Here is a 22,831-nt window from a genome sequence, read left to right on the forward strand (position 1 = left end):
TGTATATTATTCGGCCCCCCTCACACCATCAAACCGACGACCAGCAGCCTAGGCAATCTGTCTACTCTGGTGAAGCCCCAGGTCAAGAACCTTGGTGTAATATTCGATTTGGCTTTTAAATTTGACAAACAGGTCAATTCAGTAGTCAAAGCTAGCTTCTACCAACTCTACACCATTGCCAAAATCAAGTCTTTCCTGTCAAATATCTTGAGACGGTCATCCACGCCTTCATATCCTCCCAGCTAGACTACTGCAATTCCTTGTACACAGGAATAAGCCTTTCATCCATGTCCTGTCTACAACTAGTCCAAAACGCCGCTGCAAGGCTCCTAACCGGTACCTGGACAAGAGCCCATATTACCCCTATCCTGTCCTCTCAGGGTTGATTTTAAGGTGCTCCTGTTTGTTTTTAAAGCCCTGAATGGGCCGGCCCCTTCTTATATCACAGACCTCTTAACCTCTTATTCCACCGCCAGGCCCCTCAGGTGGTCTAATTTAGGGCTCCTGGCAGTCCCCCAATCTAGGCTTAAATCCAGGGGTGACCGCGCTTTTGCTGTTGCAGCCCCTAGACTGTGGAACAGCATCCCCCTCTCTATTAGAGCAGCCCCCTCTAATGACACCCTCAAGTCCAGGCTCAAAACCTACTTTTATTCCTTTGCTTTTGGACCCCCCTGATTTGAGTTGATCATTTGTATATATGCTTTCTTTTAGAGGGCTTTCTGTTCTTTTGATGTGTATATAGTAGATGCTTGTGTTGCTTCTGTTTTTCTATTAGATTTTTTACTAAATAATTTGTATTGATTTTTTTGTGATCTTATTGATTTGTTTCTGTTTTTCTATTTGTTTTGATATTTAATTTTATTGTGATTTACTTGTAAAGCACTTTGGTCAGCATGAGCTGTTTTTAAATGTGCTAAATAAATAAATATGACGACTTGACTTGACTTGACTTGACTGTTGAGCCTTCTGGAGTAGTCGTGGACTTAATTTAACAAAACACTGACAAAGGAAAGTACCCACTTGACAAGGCTTCAAGGCTGTTGCTGTTGTTGTTGATGTTGTTGTTGATGTTGTTGAGTATTGTAAAGTATCAGTATGATCGTTGTAGTGCAACCTGTTGTGTTATAATACTGAGGTTAGGTTGATGGAGTACTTGAATGGGAAAGTGAGAGGTTTGGCTGCAGTGCAAGGTACCCAACCAATGACACAAAGAATTTAAAATCTTTTCCCGTGTATAACTCTTTCTCCCTCTCTGGCTTATGACATTTTAGCTTACAGCTGGATCCCTGAATAATTGACCAGAACCCCATCAAAGGAAGACAGCAGGCCTTTTTATGCCTGCATCTCAGTGAACTAGTAGTGCAGCTGCATACGCTGTTACGCCACTCTCATGTTTGTTTTTGAGCCTTTGTTTGTTTGTTTGTTTTGGATGCAAAGGATGAAGGACACCCCACTCACTCTAAAGAGTGTCTGGGAGGAGTGGTTGAGCGACATGAACTTGATATGAGACCTGCCGCAAGTCCTTAGATGCGCCCACTTGAGAAATTCAATCTCAGCAGTATGGCCTCCAGGCATCTATATTGAATGTAGCGTGTGTGCACAGAAAATGAGGTTGAAGACGGGGAGGAGGAATAGGAGGAGGAGGAGGAGGAGGAGGAGAGGGAGAAGTAGGGGAAAGATATTGATATTGATGGTGGCGATGTCATCGCTGACGGTGATGACTTCTGATTCTGTTCATCTGGGTTGGGGGGTTGGTGGGAGAGTTGCCAGCCCGATTCAGACATCTTCAAACAAACACAAACACACACACACACACACACACACACACACACACACACACACACACACACACACACACACACACACACACACACACACAGACACAGACACAGACAAACACACACACACACACACACACACACACACACAAACACACACAAACACACACACACACACTAGCGCACAAATCAACATCAGTCAACCCCCTGCCGGTTTTTCACTTACGTAATGGATTCATCCCCCATAGCTTTGTGTCTGCAGCAGATAACTGATGGGTTCCGCTCCAAAACCTCAGGGCTAGAATAAGGAGGAGGAGAGTGGTGGTGGTTGTGATGGTGTTTGTGGTGGTGGTGGTGGTGGTGGTGTGGGGGGGGGGGGGATGGGGGTGGGAGGTCCTGGAGGTCAACACAAGCTGTGCAGCAGAATATAAGACTTAGAGTCACCTCTATCAATCTCTATGGCACAAACATATGCCACCTGCCATGACAGAACCCCAGTCTTCTTTCCTTTCAACCCACCCTAAGAAATGCATCAGTTATCTAATGGCAGATATCACCACAGTCTTGACATGGGTAACACTTGAAGGGTTGTTGTAGTTGAAGTGTATCTACATACTGATTTTCCAACACCTTGATAAGCAATGAATAACATGATTTACGTAAGAAGCTGCGGATATAAGGTGCTCATAAACATGCACGTGTAGGTTCTTAAATACTGTGTTCATAAACTCGCAAAATCAAACACACAAGATGTTCAATGGAATACATCCCATTGACATTTATATATACAGAAGGAAAAATGTGAATGTAAGAACTATTCACGTTATGGGTATATCATCCAACACAGATCATCACCTTGCACCATTTACCAATGCAATTTTATTTATCTTACATATCATGCTACGTCTTCTTGAAAATATTACAGATGCTCTTCATAAACACACATGTGCTGCTTTTTAAACATGCTATTCGGAGCTTATGAATGTGTTATAACATCCTTATATAGGTACCCTTCATGTAAAGAGTGTTACCTTTGAATGGGCTTGGGCCGGATGTTGGCCAGAGCCAGCCCAGGCCCAGCCCAGACCCAGCTCAGACCCAGCCCCAACATTCTGTCTTAGAGTCAGCTGTCATGTTTCTTAAAGACCTTGTAAGAATGTGTGGGTGTCTTTATTTGTTTGTTTGTTTGCTTGTTTTAGGGTTAGGACTTAGTTTAGAGCATAGGGGAACAGAATCTTTGGCAAGTTACACAATCATCTCTAAAAATGATCTTGAAAGCATCACTGCAGCCCTGATGTCACACAATCGGGCCATTTCAGTCGACAGCTGTGGAGATCTTCAGTATGAGAGCGGAGAGAGAGAATGATGAGATTACTCTTGCTATACACAACATCAAACAACGTCCATAAGAACTGAGGGCATTAATTACACCTGCCATAACAGACAGCAGGGAAAAGAGGGTTTACGTTATGCTTTCTCCTTCCTGTGTTGGTGCATTTGTGTGTGTGTGTGTGTGTGTGTGTGTTGGGTTGGACCTTAGGATTTTATATCCAAAACCTAATGCACATGCACACAAACATCTTATGTTTTTAAAATTGTTTTTGTTTACTGACAAAACAAAAAACAGTCTCAATTTAAATGACGTTTTTAGTTTATTTTGGTGATTCAATGGTATCAACTCCAACTTCAAAGGTTCCCAGTCCCCAACATCTGCAAAGCTTGGTCACCACCTAGTGGTTAAACCTCTCCAAGCAGTATGATTGCCATCCAATTTTCTGAAACATTAAAACACACATTTAAACAGTGTAATTTCTCTAAACAGTGTAATTTTAGCAAAATTAAGGATGAATTCAATGACTGTGGCAATGTTATCGGTGAGGATCTCTATTAAATTGCTGGTCTGGGGGATGTCACTTAAATTACCCAGCTCTTGGCCTATTGAAATCACCAATGCAACTATATAAAGAGTTGGTTTTAGTAAAAGTGATATTAGTTGTGCAGCAGGAGTCAGGAGTGGTTGAGAGAGAGTGATACTCACTCATTAATGTCGGCCATTAATCTTTAAATAGTGAAGCGTTCTGAATAGAACTACATGCTTGCCGTCAATTGCTACATGCTACAATATGAAGCTTAAACATGTTCATTTTTCCACACCACTTATTTGTCAAAATCAAACCGTCAAAATGTCGACTCACAGAAGCAAAAAGACAATGGGGGGGGGATTACATTACCCAGGCAAGGGAGCACATGGCTAAAACAAGACAGACATGCAAAGGCATCAAGAGACCAAGGTGGGGAAAGGTGTTTCTTCATTTGTCATATTAGTCAACATGAGGTCCTTGTCATGTACAGTAGCCTACTATTGCTAATAGAGCTAGCTGGCCTACTAGCCCCTACAGTAAGCTATGTGTAACTTTATGGGGTTATCTACCGGCTGGCTCAAATAAAAAACAGCTTGCTAATAAAAGTAAGATGAAACTTACGCTCTACCATTTCTCGAGGCAGATTGATGGTCTGGCATTGCTTTCAACAGAGACCAAGCTGGCGCAGAATCTGGACTTCAAGGAACAGAAACATTAGCCTGGTATAGCCAGATCCAACCTATAACAATCACAGTCCAGCTCCAAACTTGTATAACCAGGTGTTATCAGGTCCAGGTTTCTGCAACCAGATAACTCCAACCTTTCCAGGCTCCGGGCGGCGCTCCAGGCAACCGCCTATGTCTCCTGTAGGAAGGACTGGCCCAGCTCCCCACCCTTATTACCATCATTGAAAGCATGGCTACCTTGCCAAGGGACAAATGGCTGATACCTGATACCAAAACCTGAGAGGGGTTGGTCGAATCACACAGCCACGTGATATTGAGTAGAAGTGGTGAGTTGATAACATAGATGTGTGGGTACGCATGGACATACATGTGCAAACAAGGTGTGTGTGTCTGTGCGTATCTGCATGGGTGTGTAATAGGGGGTAGTGCATGTAAATCATGATATGTATTCACATCATATTACTAAAAGTATCCAGTGTTCTTACAGTGTAATGTCATTTCCCCAAGATGAATGTAGACTGATAGAGAAGACAACCAAGTAGACCACTGCTAGGCTGCAGGGACTAGCCCCAGGTGCAAGAAACCAGAAGCCGTCATGTTTGGTTCAAGATCTGTTACATGATAGTATTGAAAGGCTTGCTATGACCATATTCTGAATGATATTTTGGTCTTGTACTGGCAAAATAAACCTTTTTTTGCTCCAAACTCCTGCCTTCTGAAATCTTTTCTTGAAACCCAGGACAAAGAGTTTTTTCCAGATCTGAAAAGAAGAGTTTTTACTTGATCACAAATCTACAAATTAGCCACGGTAGCCTACGTGACAAACAAGTTAACAAATGATAATGGTGACTTACAATCGCAAAAGTGTTCGTTAATGTAGTGCGTCAAAGGTGAGGAAGGGGTAGAAACAGGAAGCTGGGTCACACACACACACACACACACACATACACACAGACACACACGAACACACCACATTTCACCCTCTGAGCACCCTCCACACCCCAACCACAAAGACCTCCTCCTCTAGACTTTGGTGTCACGTCTTCTTTGATGGACAGGGGAAATCAATTGTTTGTACAGTGGAAAGCGGGCCATCCTAAACAGTAGCCTCCTATAGTCAGATATAATATGTACATTACAGAGGAAGTGGACCCCAGTTTACGAGTTGACTCACATACCTGTGGTAAAGTTTTTATTGCTAAACATTTGGATTGAGACAGTTCTGATCACTGCCAATAGGCCTCCATAGCATAGTATCATTACATGCTTTAAAGCAATACATTGTGATTGTTTGTGCATATTTCAAATGAGAATCAATACATCACAATGAAGCAGGACAGGCAAAGGCTATGGTTAATTCATTAATGGTCCAAGGTGTTTATACTCAGGTGGAGCCGGGCAAAACTGGATTAGGCATTGTTGACATGGCTGTCATGGTTGACGTGGTAGGCTGAAGGCACTGATCAGGCATTATAATATCCAACAAGCCCAAAGCTGATTGGCGGAAGTAGACTTGACAGAGCCACAGCTATCAGTGTGCGCCCTCAGGTTTGGGTTTGGCAACTCAATATCAACAAAAGAGTTTATTCACAGTTTTAAGGGCAGGCTAGCAAGCCAGATCCACACAGTAGCAAACACCACTAGGTTAGCAAAGTTCGTAACCTATCAGTCTCAATTAACAAAGGAACATTTCACACTAGAACAGTTAGTTCCACAGAAGGTAATCCATATAAGGTTATCCACAAGAGAAAGTATAATCCAAAAGAAAGATATATCCACGTCGGCGTAGATACACACAAACAGTAACAGTCAATGGAAATCGCAGCTAGCTTATTTTAAGTTAACTCACGATAACATTAGCATTATACAAACAGTGGCGAGAACCACAAACAAGTCTTCATGAGAGAAGAGGGAACAACGGAAAGTGTACTCACGAATCTCCATGACAGAGTGAAGAGGGAAGGACGCCCAGTGCTTAAGTAGGAAGTGGTGATCACCGCAGGTGTAGCCCAGTGTAGAAGAAAAGGTGAGTGCTAGGTGCTCTAGGATGAGTGTTGCCCTCTAGAGGACTGGCGACTGTGCACGGTGTAACACTCAAGGTTTGTGCTCAAGGTTATGGTTCAAGCTTCACCACAATGAATAGGACTGAGTAACTGTATGTGTCCACCCAGATGCTGAACCCGCTCAGACTCAGACTGTGATGACCTCATGAACATAGGCAGAGACCAAACAATCATTGGAAACTTTAAAAAAAAAAAAAATGTTTTATATGAAATAAAAAATACGACGACCCAAGCGGTGCTAATTATAGACGTAAACAATGTGTTTTTTAGTTGTTGAAAAATCATGTTCCCCCCTATTCCTCAAAGTGGTTTGGTTCACATGCTGTTTCAAACGGGCGGGGCCACCGGCAGCTCCGTGTTTCGTTTAATCAGCCCAGTTCACGGTCAGATTGTGCGACTGTTTCCTCCTCTCGCCCCTGTAGCCTACCTCTCCTCTCTCCCCATCCCCTTACGTCTTGACATGACAACGTGAACATGGCCGGTAACACACGCATGCCGGTAATTAACACAATAGCTAGCTAGACAGTTAGGACACTGTCCTGTCAGGGGCAGGTCAATGCTAGTTAATAAACGTAGGTGCCTCTCCAGGTTAGGTTCATTTACTGAAGGTAAATTAATGTCATCTTTTCCTGCGGTCCATGAACTATGCCGGTATTGTCAACATGTGCCGACAGTGGTACAGGAGGTAGAGAAGTCGTATAGTAATCAGAAGGTTGCTAGTTTGGTTTCAAGTTAAAGCCTCCTTGAGCTGTTTTAGAACTTATTTTGAGCATGAAGTTCTCTTGAACTTTGCCAGCCATGTTGCCCATTGGCGTCTAGAGAATTCAAAAATGGTGGGTTGGGGTGGAAACAGGAAGCTTGGTCACAAACACACACACACACAAACACCCACACACACCATGTCACCCCCTAAGCCCCCCCCCCCCACACACACACACTCACACACACACACACACACACACACACACACACACACACACACACACACACACACACACACACACACACACACTTCAACCCAACACGAACCCCTCCTCCTCAACATGTTGGTGTCACGTCTTCATTGTTGGACAAGAAAGTCTTTGGACAGTGGAAAGTGGGCTGTCCTAAGCAGTAGCCTCCTATGATCAGATATAATCTGAAAGCAAAGGCCACCACAGTCAGTCAGCCTCGGAGGAACTTCTGGACACCTGCTCTGCACTTGCAGGGCCGGCCCAAGCCTTTCGGGGGCCCTAAGCAGAATTTGATATTGGGGCCCCCCCTCCCACCTAGCGGAGTCATTTGCTCTCAACGATTATTGACAAAAATGTCACACTACAATGATTTGACAATTAATTAATTGACATTATCAATTGTATTAATACTGAATTACGTAGATGTGATTTCCTGTATTTTTTTATATGGCCAGCTGGAGAAGGGAAATACAGTTTATGAAAAATTCGTTTTTTTTGCCATCATTACTTACACTCATCAACAAACAATTCCACACCTAACCATTCCTATTCTAGTGTGGCAAAATGAGGCACACCTAATTGCAGTGTGGTGAACACTTAACATCCTAAATATAATATTAATACAATATAAGTATATTTTCATCACAGACGTCTCCTCACCTCAACATGGTGTTTTCTCATAAAGACCAATAGGCCATCTCTCAACAAAGATCTTAGAGCAGAGCGAACATTGTGCTCCATCTTTGGCTGAGATGTCACTTTTACTAACGTGCACAGGCACAGCAATGCTAGCTTGCATCCCTTACACCTAGAAGGTTAAGTTCACCTTTGGCTGTTTCCTCCAATATAAACCGATATCTCACGGACTAAGACTCTGCACTTAGTCGCTGTCAGACTCACCACTATGTCACATTTATAAAACAGTACTAAACTATGAACGCTTTCACGTGCAAAAATCAGAGACAGTGTGGTAAATTTGCCGTCAGTCTCGTTTTCATGTAGCTAGCTACTAGTGCTAATGTCCACCTCAGTCAGCGAAGTAAAGTTAGATTACGCCTGGCAAGAGCTAGCAGTACATGCTTGATTGAACATCCTAAACACTGCCAATATCGTTGACATCTGATATACACCTAGATAAATGTATATTAATGAGATACATACACTGTTGATGTATATAGCTCATGTGATGGCAAATATAAGATGACATTAACTCGCTAGCTAGCTAGCTAACTCCTATGATAGCTTGAGATGCTCCTCCCTCAAATGAGTTCAAAACATATTTTAAATAATCATGCAAACATACCTTTATCTTGCTCTTTTTTTTCATCTTCTGTCCTTTTCTTTTTCCGTTTTTGGGCACCAGAGAGATACGTCCTTTTAGATGACATGCTTTATTATGTCCCTTCCAACTTCACCTTGAGTATTATGCAGTGTCTGTCTATGACCGCGAATTATCTGTCAGCAGATTGAGCACGCAGTTGATATGCATGACTCGAACGCTGGCAGGTATGTTGATCGTAAAATCAGAATTTTCGTGTATAGATGTATTCTTTATTTCATTCAATCAATCAGGTCACTTGTTTAAGTTATTTAATATTATTATTATTTTTAATTATATATTTTTTCCGATAGGGGGCCCCCTGGCGGTCAGGAGGCCCCAAGCGCCCGCTTGTATCGCTTATGCCTCGGGCCGGCCCTGACTTGAAGATATCTGAAGACTTGAAAATGAAGCTCTACTGTGTTGTGGCTGTTGCTGTCCTTGTTGTGGCACTCTGCTCCCAGGCACAGAGCCAGAGTAAGTTTGACAGATTGAGTTATTTTTCCTCAGTTGTCCATTACGGTTTAAAATGTTTTAGCTATGAAAATAGCATTTACATTTTTTACAGTTTTACATGATAAGGTGTGTTACTGTACTGTGCTTTTGACTGTATATGCATTTAGTTTGCTAATTTTTCCGACAATCTCAAACTCTATTTTAGGGATTGGGGGACCAGATGAATGCTGTTTTTATTTCCCGAAGACGATCCCTGCATATAAAGTGAAATCCTATATAATCACCCATTCCAACTGCCCTGAAAAGCGGGTGATGTAAGTTTTCCTCATCTCGCTAACAGCATTTCCCACTTAAGTTACCATTACTGTTCAAATCTATTTTGCCCACACACTCCTCTTGATGTTGATTTTTTCTTTTCAAAGCTTCATCACTATGAAGGGCAAAAAGGTGTGTGCCAACCCAGAGGTCCATTGGGTCCAGGACATTATGGAGAAACTGAACAAGCTGTGGGATCGGGAACCCACAAATAATACGCGTATGTCTGCATTCTTACAATTCCAGTGCAGTTGAAAAGTTGAAAAAACAATCATTGCTAACTGTTTGGTTTGCAGATCTCAAATGGGCCTCCATGGCATAAAGTCACACAATCCTTACATGCTTTTACACACTGTCATTAACTATTTTCACTCAGTAAGCCCTTATAGACTTTTATTCATGGACTTTTAGTCATGGAACTATGGGACACCAAGTGTAAACGACCTTTTGCCTTATACAGAGTGCATATCCTCTTGCCTTTCAAAAGAAGTGTTTCACATTGTGGGTAGAAAGGTCCTCCACATCTTAAATAAATAGTCTGTGCCAGTTTTTATTTTAAAGTCTGGTGAAGGTTCAAGCAGCGATTGCTTTCATTGTTGAGAGATAATTGTCAATTTAGTGGCATGTAATAATTTCACATGTTCAATACATGGTCAATTTTATCTTCTTTTTTATATACTGTATATATATTAGTGCTGTCAAACGATTAAAATATTTAATCGCGATTAATCGCATTTTTGTCATAGTTAACTCAAAATGAATCGCGATTAATCGGAAATGTATTAATCGCAAATTTGTATCTATTCTAAATGTCCCTTCAATCATTTATATTTTTAATGCTCTTATCAACATGGAAAAGTGGATTGGCATGCAATGTTTTATTTTATTGAAAAACAACATTGCCAAACAGGGCGGTACAAAATAAAATTATAAAATGCACATTTCAGATAAACAAGGACTCAGCCTATAGTGCAGTTAAACCATGGCTTAATATTTTCTTTTTTTCAAGTTTGCTGTGAACATAGAAGTCAGGCCTCTTATTTCAAAAACAATGAACCGTAACAGTTAGGTTACCAATAAAAGGTAAGCCTACTACTTCTGTGCTTTCAGCCAGCTGCCTGTTGACATTTTCAGACAACAGTGCAGCTCGCTTTTTTTGCACAACACAACTTTTAAAGGTAAACTTTCTATTCAGAAGCTTTTTATCATCCATTTCGCCGTAACGCGCTCACCATTCACTCAAACGTAACGTTAGCCTACTACACAGTTTGGGAGAGCAAAAAGAACGTTAATCTAAACATTTTTAGTAATTTTGTTTTTACAACGTGTTAATCACGCGATAAAAAAAATTACGCCGTTAAAATTGGCTTGCGTTAACGCCGTTAATAACGCGTTAAACTGACTGCACTAATATATATTAAACGATATTTTTCCCTAGAGTAGCATTGCTGTAGTTTAACATAACTTCCAGTTTTTAGAGACTGGTAACTTGCAAAGCTATGGATTCAAAGAAGGTTCCCCAGCAAAACTACTTCTGACTTACAAATTAGTGTATTTTTGTATTTTACATAAAAAAATAATGGTCATTGAATGCTCCCACAGTTATCCATTTGTTCATGTTAAGACAAAAATACATTTAGGGTTTCTAAATTTACCCCACTTCTTTAACATATACTGCACATTTGACCTTATACATCCCACAGCTTTTGCCAGTGCAAGGCCAACTGCACCAGATGTGTATTGTTGTACTGATTACAGCCACATTCCTCATGTAGACCTTCTTGAGACGTATGAACTGACGGATACCATCTGCCCCAAGAGAGGTGTTGTGTGAGTACCTCTGTCTTACTCGACTTCATCTTACAAAGCAAACGCAATAGCTATGTTCAAAGTTTTGGTGGATTAGTGTAATCCACAAGCATAGTGGATATGTACATATTAAATATGTTAACATAAGCAGTTTAAGCAAATATGGCTCACTTTGGGTAGAAATGATGAGTGAGGGAGACAATCATATCTGTAAATTATTTAATTGTCTTACTTTTTCCACTTCATTTTTTTCTAACTCTTAGAATTAACACTGAAACTGTCTTATGTCCATTCTTCTTTGAAGGTTCACAGCAGTAATTGGAATTAAGCTTTGTGCAAATCCAGATGAATCGAAGATCCAAAACCTGATGGGGGAAGTGGACACGAAGCTAGAGATCAGTGAGGGAATAATACGTTTTTTTTTTTTTGGTTAATCACCCCTAAAAATGTTTATTAAGCTTTGCATGCTATTGTGGCTGTTGCTGTCCTTGTTGTGCCACTTTGCTACCAGGCACATAGCCAGAGTAAGTTTGTCAGATTGAGTTAATTTTCCTTAGTTGTTCAGTTTAGTTTCAAAATGCTTTAGCTATGAAAATTGCATTTAAAATAGTGTTTTACATGTTACGGTGTCCCTTGTCAAACTACGTCTACATCACAATATGGTACATATTTTTTGGAATTATGGAAACATAGTGGTGTGATTCATGATGTCTGAAAGCAGTAGCTAAATAATCGTAATTGTACCAAATAGTAGACCGACCTTTGCTTGGTGAGTGTGTGTGTTTGTGTGTTACTGTGCACACCCTTGTTTGTGCTTTTGTAGGCATACTGTACTGTATATACAGTACTGTGCAAAAGTTTTAGGCAGGTGTGAAAAAATGCTGTAAACTAAGAATGCTTTCAAAAATGGAAGTGTTAACAGTTTATTGTCATCAATTCTTCATAAATTAACAAAATGCAGTGAAGGAACAGAAGAAAATTCTAAATTAAATCAATATTTGGTGTGACCACCCTTTGCCTTCAAAATAGCATCAATTCTTCCAGATACACTTGCGCAGTTTTTGAAGGAACACGGCTGGTAAATTGTTCCAAACATCTTAGAGAACTAACCACAGATCTTCTGTGGATGTAGGCTTCCTAAAATTCTTCTGTCTCTTCATGTAAACCCAGACAGACTCGATGATGTAGAGATTAGGGCTCTGAGGGGGTCATACCATCACTTGCAGGACTTTCTGTTCTTCTTTAAGCTGAAGATAATTGTTAATGACATTGGCTGTATGTTTGGGGTTATGTTCCTGCTGCAGAATACATTTGGTGCCAATCATACGCCTCCCTGATGGTATTGCATGATGGATTAGTATCTGCCTGTATTTCTCAGCATTGAGGACACCATTCATCCTGACCAAATCTCCAACTCCACTTGCAGAAATGCAGCCCCAAACTGGAAAGGAACCTCTACCATGCTTCACTGTTGCCTGCAGACTCTCATTATTGTACCTCTCTCCAGCCTCCAGCGAACAAACTGCCTTCTTCTACAGCCAAATATTTCTAATTTTGACTCATCAGTCCAGAGCACCTTCTGCCATGTTTCTGCACCCTAGTTTCTATGTTTACGTGCTTAGTTCAGTCACTTGGCCTTGTTTCCTTGTCGGGGTAGAGCTTTTTGGCTGCAACTCTTCCATGAAGACCACTTCTGGCCAGACTTCCCCGGACAGTAAATGTCTGTACCTGGGTACCACTGGTTTCTGCCAGTTCTGAGCTGATGCCACTGCTTGAAATCTTCCGATTTCGAAGGTAAATAAGCTTGATGTGTTTTTCATCAGCTGCATTAAGTTTCCTTGGCTGAACACTGCGTCTACCATCCTCAACGTCTTCTTCAAAAGAGCTGGAACTGCACATTTTGAAACCCCTGTCTGCTTTGAAATCTTTGTCTGGGAGAGACCCTGCTGATGCAGTATAACTACGTTGTGTCTTGTTGCTGTGCTCAGTCTTACCATGTAAATGGATACAAAATAAACATTTATTGTTTACATTTTTCAAAGCATTCTTAGTTCATAGCATTTTTTCACACCTGCCTAAAACTTTTGCACAGTACTGTACATTTACTTTACTAATTTTCTAACAACCCCATCAAATTATGCTTTACACATCACAGGAGCGGAATGCTGTTTTAAATATTACACAAAGCCGATCCCTGTGAAACAAGTTAAATCCTATAGAACTACCAAACCAAACTGCCCTACAAAGGGGGTGATGTGAGTTTTTCTCATCTTGCCAACAGCACTTCACACCTATGTTCCATTTTGAATTTTGTTCAAATCTATTTTGCCCTCACACTCTTCTTGATGTTGATTTTTTTCAAAGCTTCATCACTGTGAGGGACAAAAAGGTGTGTGCCAACCCAGAGGTCAAGCAGGTCCAGGACATTATGGAGAAACTGGACCAGCTGTGGGATCCTGAACCCACCACCAGTTCTGGGTGGGATCTTCAGCCCACTATAGCGATGACAAGTATGTCTGAAACTCTTACAATTCCAGTGCTGAAGTTGAAAAAACAATCATTGCTAACTGTTTGGTTTGCAAATCTCAAATGGGCCTCCATCGCATACAAGTCACAAAATCCTGTCATGCTTTAACACACTAATAAGTCATTAAGTATGTGTGCATATTTTCACTCAGTAAGCCCTCAAATGTAGTCATGGAACTATGGGACTTCAAGTGTTACAGACCTTTTTCCCTATAGAGAGTACATTTCCTCTTGCCTTTTAAAAGAAGTTTTTCACATTGTGGGTAGAAATGTCCTCGACATCATAAACAAAGAGTCCGTGCCAGAGTCTATTCAAAAGTCATGCTAAAGTTCAAGCAGCGATTGCTTTCATTGTTCAGAGTTAAGAGTTGTTAAACTTGACTTCTAGTGTGAAGTACTTGGTAGCTTGCAAAGCTATGCATTCAAAGTATCTTCCACAATATGACTACTTCTGACTTACAAATTACAATAATTTTTGTATTTTACGTAAAAAAATTGTTGTCATTGAATGCTCCCAAAATTATCCATTTGTTAAGGTTAAGTCAAAAAAACATTTAGGGTTTCTTTATTTGCCAATTATGTGATTTTTCCTACTTCTTTAACATTTACCTTCATATATCCCACAGCAATTACCAGTGCAAGTCCCACTGCACCAGATGTGTACTGTTGTACTTATTACAGCCAGATTCCTCTTGTAGACCAGATTGAGACGTATGAACTGACGGATACCATCTGCCCCAAGAAAGGTGTTGTGTGAGTATCTCTGTCTTACTTGACTTCATCTTACAAAGCTAACTTGATAGCTATGTTCAAAGTTTTGGTGGGTTATTGGTATCCACAAGCATAGTGGATATGTACATATTGTAAACGCAAACATAAGCAGCATAAGCAAATATGGCTCACTTTGGGTAGAAATTATGAGTAAGGGAGACAATCATATCTGTAAATGGTTTGATTGTCGTACTTTTTCCACCTCATTTCTTTTCCTACTCTTAGCCTAACTTACTAACTTAGTAACTGTAACAACAGTAACATTTTTTTCTAACTCCACTGAAGCTGTCTTATTTCCATTCTTCTTCGAAGTTTCACAACAGTAAATGGAATTAAGCTTTGTGCAAATCCAGATGAATCAAAGATCCAAAACCTGATGGGGGAAGTGGACCTGAAGCTAGAGATCAGTGCGTGACCAAATACTTGTTTTTTAGTTTTTGTTGCTTAATCACCCCTTAAATGTTTATGAAGCTTTGAATCCTATGTCACTGTTGAATTAATCTTTGTGACAGATTCCACTCATTATGGTGCTAGCTCGGATAACTGCTGCTTTCAGTACCAGAATGATGCAATAATTTCAAACCAGATGGAAAGCTATAGAAGAACCAGCACTGAGTGCACCCAAAAGGGTATTATGTAAGCACCTTTTGTCTTGTACCTAAATGTTTTCTGTTGAAATGTACTAATGTACTGCACTGTGTTAAATTATCTAGTAACACCCTAGTTCTCATTGTTTCTGTTTTTAAGCTTCACCACTACAAATGGGACTGAGTTGTGTGCAAACCCAGATGCTGAACACATTCAGACTGTGATGGAGGAAGTGGATTATTTCAACAAGACTCGTTTCAGTTCGCCAACTCAATTTTGTCTTGCAAAAGTTTGACATTTGACCAACAAATATATGCAGAAAATGGGGTTAAAACTCTCCCCTAAAACACAACTTCTTTTATTGCAGCATGACATACAAAATAAATGTCCTCATATACAGTAGCTACTTTGTCAAAAACAGCATTCTGGCATGGGGGTTTTGAAGGAAGGTTACGTCTTAGCCGGAAGTCATTAGGCTCGGGGTTGACACTTGATGTCCCCACTCTCTCTCTCAAACTCCCTCCCAATGACTTCTGTCTCCTTTCCAGGTTGTAAAGGCGTGCAGCTTTTTACAAAATCACACACATCACCAGCCTGCAATTGACCAACTGAAACCCCACATTGCCTTCACAAATCCTACCTGTAACCCTACAGCACAGTCAGTCCCTTGCCTGCAGTTCACACACTGGTGCATAGCCACATACTCTACTGCACACCTCACTTTAGGTGTTTGAACTTTCCCAGGGATGTATCCAAACTTTCTCTCTCTGAATCATCTGCATATCGCTGTGAACTGTCTGTTATTCTTGTAGCATTAGCCTGTTGTGATTGTGTTGTATTAGCACACATGCCCTTCAGAAATGTATAGCTTATTATCATACAGTTCACTTTTGTTTGAAAGAACTTGCTTTGTATAAATAAAGCTATTTGTTAAAAAATCAGGTCCATAGTTGTTATTCTTATTTATTTATTGTATATGATTATGAATACCGCAAAGACATATCATTATGAGTTGATAATGTTGAATGAGGAACAATGAATTCCATTGGCAAGAACTGAATGCTTGATTTTGATACTGTGACATGGTCATCCTCAAATTACTTAGACACTTTCAGGTCATGAATACCATGGAGTGTGATCATGAGGAATGTTCCTCTTTAGCTGCCTAAGCTCAAAAACACATGGTTTTGTTTTGTCATATATCACGTAAATATGCTAGTAAATATATCTGTATGAATGTGAATGCGGGCATTAATTTACCTGCCTCTGCCTGCCTAGCTGTACAGAATGTTCAAATCCACTTGAAAAGAAGGAATAATGACCAAGCAGGTGATTGATATCCTTTAGTTTAGAATATGACCCAACTTAAAAAATAAGTCACAAAATTGATATTTTTTTTCCTAAAAACAGCTCAAATTTGGTAAGTTGATAACAGAGATGTGTGGGTATGCATGGACATACACGTGCAAACAAGGTGTGTGTGTGTGTGTGTGTGTCTGTGCGTATCTGACGGGTGTGTAATAGGGGGTAGTGCACTTATTTGCATAATCAATATATTGAATGAAATGGACACCTCACTAGACTTTGAATGTAATCTTGATATGTATTCACATCATATTACTAAAAGTGTCCAGTGTGTTCACAGTGTAATGTTATTTCCTCAAGATGAATGTAGACTGATAGACTTGACAACCAAGTAGACCACTGCTAGGCTGCAGGGATTAGCCCCAGGTGCAAGAAACCAGAAGCCGTCATGTTTGGTACAAGATCTGCTACATGATAGTATTGAAAGGCTTGCTATGACCATATTCTGAATGACATATTGGTCTTGCTCAGGTTTATGCTATTGGTAGTGTACTGACAAAATAAACCTTTATTTGCTCCCTTCTCTGCCTGACTTCTGATGAAGATTTTTCTTGAAAGCCAAGAACAAAGAGATTTATCCAGATCTGAAAGGAAGAGTTTTTACTTGATCCCAAATCTACTAATCAGTCACGACATGTGACAAACACAAGTTAAAAAATGATGATGATGATGACTTCCGAGCACAACATTTTTCCTTCCTTGGTGCATCGAAGGTGAGGAAGGGGTACAAATAGGAAGCTGGTCACACACACACACACACACACACACACACACACACACACACACACACACACACACACACACACACACACACACACACCATTTTGCCCACTGAGCATCCACCCCCCTTCTTTCACACCCCAACCAACCAACCACATAGGCAGAAATAATCAGGTCATTACAGAGGAAGTAGACTGACAGTTTACCAGTTGACTGACATACCTGTGCTAAAGTTGTTAAAATGATCTTATTGCTAAACATTTGGATTGCAATATCACTGCCAATGGTCCTCTAGAGAATAACACCATTGCATGCTTTAAAGCAATACAGAGCAATAGCGGAGGTAAACTTGAAGAGAGCAACAGTTGTCAGTGTGGGCCCTCAAGTTTCAGTTTCGCAACTCAAGGTTTATGTTGAATTTTTCTGGAATTGAAGTCAATCGTAATGAACCTTTATGACCTCATGAAACCCAATGTTCTGTACATTATCATGCCATATTCTGCTTGACCTTGAGCATATGCTTTTAACCCTTAAAGGTCTATTTCCGGTGGATCGGGTCTGTGTGTGTGTGTGTGTGTGTGTGTGTGTGTGTGTGTGTGTGTGTGTGTGTGTGTGTGTATGTGTGTGTGTGTGTGTATGTGTGTGTGTGTGTGTGTGTATGTGTGTGTGTGTGTCTGTGTGTGTCACAGACCCGATCCATAACACAGCCTTGCCTCCAGTTGATCTACCTCTGCTCTGTCTCAGGAAATGCAGAATTCCTGGCCCATCTAATTTACCTCTTTATGTGTACCCCAGCTTGGCTCTTTGGCAAGGGCTTCAGCTTACTGTTTATATGCTCATCAGGCCTGCCTTTCTTGAACCTGATGCATGCAATCTAAATTTGGGATTGAAAATGTAATCTTTCATAAAAGTCTTTCTTATTGTAAGGGGTGAAACGTAAACGATCATTAAGACCACATTTTCTACATTATGTTATAGTATATTGTCACGTCTGCGCTGAACCCAGCTCTGGCTACGGCCACCTTTTCGAATTTAGCTCGCACCCCTCTGCACAATGACAGCCTCAATCACCTTATCGGTCCCATGAGCGCCTCCATCTGCCTCGGTCACATTCACATTCACCTGATTACACAATCACCTGCACCTGTTTCCCACGCTATACTCCTCACTTCCCTGTCGGACCTCGTCTAACCAGGGATTAAACCCGATGACTGCAGCCCCCGACCAGTTGGTGTCCACATCAACCCTCCACCATTCCAAGACTCTCAGGTCTCTCTGTTCCCTCAATCTTCAGAAAAGTGATTTCCACATCAACCAAAGCCCCTCTTCGGTGACTCCCAGGTCACTCTGTTCCTTTGTTCCCTCTCAGAATCAGAATCAGAATCAGAATCAGAATCAGCTTTTATTGGCCAAGTTAGTTTGCACAAACAAGGAATTTGTCTTGGTGCAGTGGCTCTCAGGTGTACTTACACATATTACACAAATATACATCACAACACAAAACAATACAACAGTGCAAAACAATACAGCAGTGCAAACAATACAATACAACAGTGCAATGGTCAACAAGTCTTATTATAATATATATACAAACAATACTGCAAAGTGGAGAGTCCAGGAAGAGCAGGAATAAATAAAATACAATATGGTATGAGTATGACGGTTATATAGGAAGGGTGGAATAATCTCGCGCTCCTCCGACTCCAGACTGGTGAATCCCGCCTTCCTGTGCCATTATACTCCGTGCATCTCCGGCCTTATGTGATCTTTTGATTTCTCCCATAGTTGAAAGCTATAGCATCCGTGCGTTTTGTGGACTTTGTGTAAGCAATGTTTGCTCTCTGAAAAGGCACCAATCCAAAAGGTGTCCCCCATTGGGATCACATAGTATTGAGCCTGTTACATCATGGAAAAAGCACTGCAAAATACTAAATTGTTCATATGTGGTTGTTAGTGTAAATTGAATTCAGAAAGAGATGATATGGGAATGCCCTGCATGTGAGGATGGCACCTATACTATTCCAGAATTGTTTCGGAAGCAAACTTTTTGTGTGAACATTAAACCATATAGTGTGTTATTGAAAATCAACATGTCCCTCTAGACCAGGGGTACTCAAAAGACGGATCTGGACCAAGACGCAATCAGTCCACCTAAGACTTACAAAACAAGCTTTTGTACCCAGTCCACCTGTTGTCATGTAAAAGTGTCGTTAGGCCTGGGCATCCGAGCCAACAGCTCTGAAAGTTATGAATAGCCCAGGGTCTCTTTTTTTGCACAAACAGAAGAACTATAAAGCAAAAAGATGACACAATCAAGTAGACTCTGCAGCCTACACAGCCATGTCAATAACATGCAAGATAAGGTAGGTTTCTTTTTTGTCAGCGGACGAGGCTGTGAGCAACCCGCAGATGCATCTGAAGTCACTCCAAGGTCGTTTTGCTATTGTGGTTTCTGTTCTGTTCTCTTAAGCCTTCCTCTGCCCTTATACTCAGTGCTCCGGCCTTAGGTGATCTTTTGTTGTCTTTCATAGTTGAAAACTATAACTTCTGTGCGTCTTCCTGTTTTGAGGACATTATTTTCTGTGATTTACCAGTTTTGTACTTTATTATTTGTGCTTAGATTTTTTTTGTTTTAGTATAAGGTTTCCTTTGTTTAAACCCAGTTATTTCCCTGTTTCCCTCTGCTTTAGTTCTCCAAATACACCGTTATTACATCTACAACTCCTGAGAGGTCCGTGTGCACCATTTTTCTTTATATGTACACCTGACCAAATGAGCTTTTATAGGCCTTTATTTAGGTGTTACTTTCCATTTGCCAGTTTCAGAGAGCAACCCCTTCCCTTAGCGATGATAGTCTATTATTTCACTCAGCTAAGTGCCTATGTGTCAAACAGGATGTCCATCCTTATCAAGTATATATAATGGTATTCTCTCTAATAGGTCGATAATTAGGAATAGGCCCAGAAAAGTGTGTGTAACTGACATCTGAAGTATCAAAAACATACTGTGTTTATGATTACATTTATACACTTCAGACATGAAAAAGTGTTTTACACTGTGTAGTATTTGCATGGTCATCAAAATGAGAAAAATGAGGTTCATATAATACTGCCATCATGTGGCAACTTTTATACTCCTATAATTCACTTTTTTGTGTGAAATGTAGGTAATTAGGGCATATAATATGCCTGTGGTTGGTTAAATACCATGCGCTATTGCAGTATAGGGTCACAAAGATGCTATGAACGTATTCTGAACAAATGTGATGCATTAACTTAATTCTCAGGTATACTTCATTATTTACTTTCAAACATAGTACTTATATATTAATGTAAAAATAATTAATGCATGCTACAAATTGATTCATTATATGAAATAAAAAATGGGCTTTCATCCATTCATTCAACAGGTTTAAAAATAAACAAACCTTGAAATAAGTGAAATAATGCAATTTATCCCAACACAGCTAAATAAAATTATAAATAAAAGTTTGTCATCAGAATCTTGAGGGACTTAAAAAAAAAGAACTGCAATAGTCATCAGGTATAAAACTTTTCAGTCACTGTGTGAAAGAAACACCTACAGATAACCACAGCAGTCAACTAAATATATAACAGGAAGTCAGCGTTGCATCTCTCCAACATCGGTTTGTCCGCAGACGTGCAATCGTGCGCCACATCTGATAAAAACTCCTTTTGCTGTGAACACTTTGAACAAAACTAAAACACAAAAACCTCACGTGAAAAAATTGCTGATGATCTGGTGCGTAATGTATGTTAACATTGCAAAGATTTGTATTCAATAGAATTATGCTCGTATTAAGGTGGTTGTTGAATACATCAAGCAAAGTCACTTTGCAGTCCACTAGATTACAGCTATAGGTTGTTATAGGGTTGTAGGGGGATCATGGTAAAAGGACAAGGGGAGAGTGAATTGACTCAAAGCCAGCTGCATGGGTGCAGAAGGGATTATACCTGAAATAGAGACATAGTGGTTCGTATTAAGTAACGAATAACATTTCGTAGATATGCATAGGTAAATATGAAACTTGGTCCAGCTAAAGGTGAACTATAATACCCACGACAGCCACTGCAGGCAAATGTTATGCTTCCAATCATGTACTTTTCTCGATGGTGTACTTTTTGTGAGCATTGTTTGCTCTCTAAAAAGGCATCGAAACCAAAAGGTGTCCTCCATTAGGTTCGCATAGTATTGCACCTGTTACATCATGGAAAAAGCACTGAAAAACACTAAACTGTGGTTTTTAGGGTAAATTGAATTCAGAAAGAGATGATATTAAGGGGTTTCCTCCACTAAGAACCCCAACAGAAAAAAACAATCAAAATAACAGAACACATGTCCATCCCTGACCAAAGATGGACAGTTCACTTCACTTGGTCCCCGGGCGCTACAAGCTGCCCACTGCTCCTGGGAGGTCCTTGATGAAGGACGGTCTAGAATGGGAAAAAACAGAAAATAAATTCACCGTGACCTCAGGTCTGCCTGCGTGTGTGTGTGTCCTGTGTCGCCTCCATATAGGCACGTGTGTGTTCCAGTGTGTCGTTTGTGCCATTAAAAACATAACAAAGGTCTTAATTATTATAAACTTTTTTTTGTTAACATTAGACCATATAGTGTGTTATTGAAAATGAACACGTCCCTCTAGACCTGGGGTATTCAATAGAAGGATCCGGACCAAGACGCAATCAGTCCACCTGTTGTCATGGAAAAACACACACACACACACACACACACACACACACACACACACACACACACACACACACACACACACACACAGACACACACACACACACACACACACACACACACACACACACACAGACACACACACAGACACACACACAAACACACACAAACACACACACACACACACACACACACACACACAGACACACACACATACACACACAGACACACACACACACACACATACACACACACACACACACACACACACACACACACACACACACACACACACACACACACACAAACACACACACACACACTCTTTGATTAATCAGCAACTTTTCATTCCAAAGAATCTCAGAGTGCCTATATTAGAAATTAACTAAAATAATAATAAAAAAATTGTTAACAGAAGCATAACAGAAAAGATTTAACACAAGGCCAGAAATGCCTTCCTGAATAAAAAAAAAAGCCCAAAGACTCTGCAGCCTACACAGTCATGTCAATAACTCTGCAAAGCTTGTAGCATGCAAGGCTGGGTAGGGGCTTGATGCACAGGAAGTCCCAGAAGGGAGACCACAACCCAGACCTACAACCCAGTTTTTTTTTTGGTCTTTTTTTGTCAGCGGACAAAGGCTGTGAGCAACAAGCGGGCGCACCTGAAGTAATTTATTGATATATTTTATAGGACATATCTAAGTAAAAGATATAAATAGCACATTCTGTGAAGAAGGTGGACACTGTCACTCTCAAAGTCTTCATTTCGCCTGTCCACTTCAAGACTCAGCCATGGAGAACAACAAGCTTACCGTCACCTGCATCCTTCTCTTCACCCTTTGCACTGCAGTGATGAGTCAACGTGAGTGTATCCACTGATCTTATCTACGCACTTGTTGATCAAGACACAT

Source organism: Sprattus sprattus (assembly GCF_963457725.1).
Source record: "Sprattus sprattus genome assembly, chromosome: 2".
Lineage (NCBI taxonomy): Eukaryota > Metazoa > Chordata > Actinopteri > Clupeiformes > Clupeidae > Sprattus > Sprattus sprattus.